The sequence below is a fragment of the Coregonus clupeaformis genome, chromosome 9 (genome assembly GCF_020615455.1).
Source record: "Coregonus clupeaformis isolate EN_2021a chromosome 9, ASM2061545v1, whole genome shotgun sequence".
NCBI lineage: Eukaryota > Metazoa > Chordata > Actinopteri > Salmoniformes > Salmonidae > Coregonus > Coregonus clupeaformis.
The window spans coordinates 6,489,606-6,496,406 of NC_059200.1; positions in this window are offsets into that span (position 1 = coordinate 6,489,606).

Below are 6,801 nucleotides of genomic sequence, written 5' to 3' on the forward strand. Positions count from 1 at the left end.
ATTTATTATATTAGACGCTTTAATGCATACTTCTAAATTATATTATGTGAGCTAAACATACAAAAGAACATGAAAATATACACTAGACTATTTTCCTTTAAGAATAATTTGTTTAAAGTTCTAATGTTACTGTCCCCACTACAACAAAATACTTAAATACATGTAATTTTGTCCTTGAAACATTTTATAGAAATACTGTAGAATTCCATTCATTCCTTTGGAGGACTGCTTCATCTGGGAAGTGCCAATATGGCCGACCAGTGGCGACAAAGCCTCTCATTCGCCAATACATAGCATAAGCAATCCAAGGTTTATATACAGCATTGGTTTCCACCATGTTCTTTAAACCAGTCTATTCCTTTTAATTCCACAAGGTGGAGTGTAAATCCACACTTCAGGGAAATGGTTGATTATTGGACGCCAAGCCTGGTAAATGTGTCGGTTGGAGTGAAGTCCTGCATGATGGTGGTTGGGAACTCCTGATAGAAGACTGGAGGCCATTTATACAACACATGCTTAGCCCATTATCTCATTGGGTGTAAAGCATGAGGAACAATGAATCCAATCTATGAATAAAGACACTATTATAGACCATTTAAGATGAGATCAATGTAGTTTTATTTTTCAAACAATTCTTCATCAAGACTTTTACAGACTCATGAGTTCATTCAATACAATCTTTTAAAACGTTAAAGTTCATCAGTCTGTTAAATACAATCTTAAATTAACCCCTCAAAAAAGAAACACTAAACAAACATGGTAAAGACATTTAATTTCTCAAAAACAAGAGATTGAAAAAAAAAGTAGAAGTAAAGAGATTATAGACCCATCCAAAGATATCAGCTTTTTCAGCTTTCCGACTTTCACCTGTACTGGTTCCCACAACAAGCACCTATTAAAAATCACAAATCATTCATCCTTTAATCTAATTCTACAAGGAGATCCAAGATTATGTTGTACAGCAGGGTTTCCCAAACTCGGTCCTACACGTTTTGGTTTTTGCCCTAGCAGTACACAGCTGATTCAATTAACCAAATCATCATCAAGCTTTGATTATTTGAATCAGCTGTGTAGTGCTAGAGCAAAAACCCTGTTGTACAGTATTACTATATAATATCTGTAAATGGAGTGTCTGATTAGTGTGTGACTACATTGGGTGGAGCAGGTCATTGCCTCAATAGCAACATGCAGAGGCTTAGAGTCTGTGTAGGTAATAAAACATTACACAGAAGCAGGAAACCCACCCAACTGATTATCGTGTATTATAATTTATCATTAAATGTATTGATCCTCCTCATACTTAATCATAAAAAGGCAATTACTGGATAAACGCATTAATGCAAAACTAGAAAAGCACCACAATTGTTAAAGTGATGTTTGAGTATTATGCTGACTGTGGATTAGAAGGTATATTTTCTTGTGATTAAGACCAAAAAACTGAGATTAAGCAGTGTATGGTATCTCTCAATTACGAGACACAAACAGTCCAGCTTACATTCAGTCTGCTAAAGGCCACGATAAACACCCTCCCACCAAAGTCACACAGACAGAGAGACAGCAGAGAATTCAACTTAACACTCATATTGCTTATGAAGAAGTGTCAACATTTGATTTGGCAAGGACAGCCTTTGTGATATGCCTATGTTTTGTGGGGCTGAAATATTCCATTCGGTAACAAAGCCCATTTTACTGTTACAACTTTGTCGTAACACTACACTTGACTGATATTGTATATTTAGATTTGACAATAGAAATGTTGCTATAATTAAAAAAAATAGATGGCTCGCTTAAAGACAAACTGTTGACCCTCTCCATCCACCCACCTTTCTGTCTCAGTTGACTATTCCTGCATCTCACAGTACATGTCCTCAATATCAGACTGGTCGCTCCCTTCCTCTCAACCAACAGTAAGACTACTAGTTGAACTGTATCAAGAGGAATCTGCACTTCCACTGGAAATACATGCAGCTCAGCCATCACTCTCATGCATCTGTCACACCCACAAAAACAGTCCAAACATTCAGTCTCTGTTAACATACACACCCACATTTATAGCTTTGCCCTCTATACTGTAGATTCGAATACATTGTGCTTAGATTAATTAATATACCAGACAGTAAAGTATGTTATAAAAATCTGGTTTATAGATTTACATTCATTTATTTAAATCTCTCAATATAATTTACATATCCTTTAATAAAATTGTCCTTTCAGAATATATTAAGTTGGTTACATTCCCACTGCATCTCACCCAGTCCACACACATGACCACTCAAGAAAAACCTGCTGCTTTATCTCCATGTTTCTAGCCCCTCTAACACCACATAACAAAACTCAGGTCACTGGCTTCAGTTTCATTTGAACATATGAAATACTATTCTCAACAAATGTGGAGTAGCATATGGCTTTTCTATGGTATTTTGGCCCCCCTCCCACTGTCTAGAGAACCATCATATTTACATTTACATTTTAGTCATTTAGCAGACGCTCTTATCCAGAGCTACTTACAGGAGCAATTAGGGTTAAGTGCCTTGCTTAAGGGCACATCGACAGATTTTTTCACCTAGTCGGCTCTGGGATTAGAACCAGCGACCTTTCGGTTACTGGCACAACGCTCTTACCCACTAAGCTACCTGCCGCCCAAGAGAGATGCATTTTTATAGGCATATAATTTGCTACATTCCAAATTGGTTAGGTTTGCAGCCATCATCAAACTGCACATTTGCCCTGTGCCAATATTCTAGTCACATGAATGGGTCATACAAGCAGATTGTATGCATTCTACACTTCACTGAAATGAATGATGGTTGAAATTCTCTAGAGAATGCCTAGACTACATGTCTAATGTTTCCTCTACACCTCAACTCTTCCACATGGTGGCAACAGATACAGTCCCTGTAACTGGTGTGTCCATTCAATGTTTAAAAAGCAGTAGGTAAACATTGTGATTATTATTACAAAATGAAATATATAATCATTGATACTGTAAAACATTAAAAGTCGTTGAAACATATTGGGACGTTCTGGTTTCTATTTAAGTGCACTTAATTGGCACAGGACACCATTCTTAACGAGGGAGGCAACTATTTATTATTTTGATCCGTCTGTCAGTAATACCTCTTCTTCATGGAGTTCAGAGTTAGAAGAGTGACTGGAGGGTCATATTCACCCCCCCCACTTCTCCCCTCAACACCAATCTCCCAGCCCCTTCCCTACTCCAAGGCACTGCTTAAACTGTAAACATGGCAGTTTGGCTAACTAAGATAAGAGGACCGTTTTCATGGCTGCCAGAGCTACTTGTGAAGTGTGTGTAAAATGTGACATTTGCGATATCAGTCACAACAGCACACAGCTGATATTGAATGCACTAGGCTAGCGAGAAACTACTCAAATAATTGTTAATGAATTGTGATACAGGATGAATTGCTCAGATATGTGCATGCACGCATGCTCACGAGTAAAATATACAAATTGTAACTGTACTAAAAGTGTTTGTCAATCGATTCTGTTCTTTACTCCCTTATATATTTTAATATAATTTTTAATATTTGCCTCTGTACTAAATATATTTATAATATATAGCATTTAGCATAAACTACATAAAATACCCACAGCTTAAGCATTTCCCTGATCTCTAAAATAATCAAAGCAGTTTAATGTATGTCCAGAGGATAATTGGGAACTTTGGTAGGGAAAACAATAGCAAATACAGTATATTCAACAACTTGTTGCCTTACTACTAGTTTAGTAAGCTGATAAATAAAAGTGCCCAATGAGTTTGAGTCCTCTGGTTCAGTATTGCAGAGCCAAATATGCCACAAAACTGGGCCTGCTAAAGCATCAGTCAGTGGATTTCAACACTGGCTCAAGAATCACACAGCTATTGCTTGGAACCACACTAATAGTTCAATATTATCCACTGCAGCCCCATCCCTACAAACTCTCATAAAGCAACACATCTTTGTGTACAAACACACACATAACCAGATCCATACCAATTAACATAAAATACATTTAAAAAAACTGAGGTTTCAGAAAGAGTAGATCTAGCAAGAGAAAAGGGAACTATATTTCACTGGATTACAGACGCCAGATGAGAGCCTGAACCCCAGCACTACCCCCCAGGTAAGGTATGGATCATGACACCTGCTGCCATTATAATATTCTAACAACCACATCACTCGCTCACTCAATTCCTATGTCCTCTATATTCCTGTCACTTCAAAACCTTCATACTTCATCAACCCTTGACCCCCACATCTTAAGTCACCTCACTCCCTACCACTGGTACATTTTACACACAACAAATTAAACCTAAACTCCTCTCTGAACAAGAAAAGCATATATATATTGCAATATAATGGCAATATAACAGTATAGAGTAAAAGTAAGAATGCCAGTTAGACTAATACCAAATACAGAAACAGTACAGATACTATAAATTGTTTGCAGTGATAGTGTAAATTCATGACAAGAAAAAAGTTAATATCTTAAGTCTGTTAGATAGCCTCCTAAATGGTAAATAGCTCCACCCCCGATATGGAACACGGGGAGAATAAAGAAATAGAAAGCATAGAGCTACAACACAGCAGTATGTTCCATTTTACTAGGGAACAGAATGATACCATGTTCACATCATGGATAGTCGGTCTTGCAATGAGGTTTTTTAAACCTTCCCCCCAAAAATCAAATAAAAACATGAAATCAAGTTAATCAAACATCTCTTATTTTTGAATGATGAGTTGAATATTTAAGCCATTGGGAATCTGAAGTTTAGCATATTGAGTGAGCTTATATGATGAAGTGTTGCAACAAAGGGTGTGCCAGTACAGTATACAGTACCAGTCAAATGTTTGGACACCTACTCATTCAAGGGTTTTTCTTTATTTTTACCATTTTCTACATTGTAGAATAATAGTGAAGACATCAAAACTATGAAATAACACATATGGAATCATGTAGTAACCAAGAAAAGTGTTAAACAAATCAAAATATTTTTTCTATTTGAGATTCTTCAAATAGCCACCCTTTGCCTTGATGACAGCTTTTCACACGTTTGGCATTCCTTCAACCAGCTTCACCTGGAATGCTTTTCCAACAGTCTTGAAGGAGTTCCCACATATGCTGAGCACTTGTTGGCTGATTTTCCTTCACCTCTGCCGTCCGACTCACCCCAAACCATCTCAATTGGGTTGAGGTCGGGGGATTGTTGACACCAGGTCATCTGATCCAGCACGCCATCACTCTCCTTCTTGGTAAAGTAGCCCTTACACAGCCTGGTGGTGTGTTGGGTCATTGTCCTGTTAAAAAAACAAATGATAGTCCTACTAAGCCCAAACCAGATGGGATGGCATATCGCTGCAGAATGCTGTGGTAGCCATGCTGGTTAAGTGTGCCTTGAATTCTAAATAAATCACAGACAGTGTCAACAGAAAAGCACCCCCACACCATAACACCTCCTCCTCCATGCTTTATGGTGGGAACTACACATACGGAGATCATCCGTTCACCCACACCGCGTCTCACAAAGACACGCCGGTTGGAACCAAAAATCTCCAATTTGGACTCCAGACCAAATAACTAATTTCCACCGGTCTAATGTCCATTGCTCGTGTTTCTTGGCCCAAGCAGGTCTCCTCTTCTTATTGGTGTCCTTTAGTAGTGGTTTCTTTGCAGCAATTTGACCATGAAAGCCTGATTCACACAGTCCCCTCTGAACAGTTGATATTGAGATGTGACTTGAACTCTGTGAAGCATTTATTTGGGCTGCAATTTCTGAGGCTGGTAACTCTAATGAACTTGTCCTCTGCAGCAGAGGTAACTCTGGGTCTTCCATTCCTGTGGCGGTCCTTATGAGAGCCAGTTTCATCATAGCGCTTGATGGTCTTTGCGACTGCACTTGAAGAAACTTTCAAAGTTCTTGAAATGTTCCGTATTGACTGACCAGGTCTTAAAGTAATGGTGGACTGTCGTTTCTCTTTGCTTATTTGAGCTGTTCTTGCCATAATATGGATTTGTACTTTTACCAAATAGGGCCATCTTCTGTATACCCCCCCTAACTTGTCACAACACAACTGATTGGCTCAAATGTATTAAGGAAAGAAATTCCACAAATTAACTTTTAAGAAGGCACACCTGTTAACTGAAATGCATTCCAGGTGACCACCTAAAAGCTGGTTGAGAGAATGCCAAGAGTGTGCAAAGCTGTCATCAAGGCAAAGGGTGGCTATTTGAAGTATCTCAAATATAAATTATATTTTGATTTGTTTAACACTTTTTTGGTTACTACATGATTCCATGTGTGTTATTTCATAGTTTTGATGTCTTCACTATTATTCTACAATGTACAAAATAGTAAAAATAAAGAAAAACCCTTGAATGAGTAGGTGTGTCCAAACTTTTGACTGGTAGTGTATATCAGGTCCAAGGCTACACCCTGAATGGAGGCGTTATATACACGTCTGCCAGTGACTTCAATCTACCCATGTTCTCTTCCATTTAAACATGTTAGATACTAGCTATTTACAATTCAATCTGGACTTATACTGGTTGAATCTTGCTTTCTTTAAAATGTATTTCACCAGTAAGGAATGTTTTTAACATACCCCAATAAGAAGGAACTAACTACGGTAGTTACGACTAAACACAGGCCCACCAAGTGACTGAGGTACAATAATACAGGATAAGTATATACAGTACAAAGTAGAGATGATATTACATTAGAAGCCTGTAGTAATATCTCATAGGTAGCTACCATTCCAGAGGGAGATCAATCAGATCATGGGAGTCAGAAGATGGCAG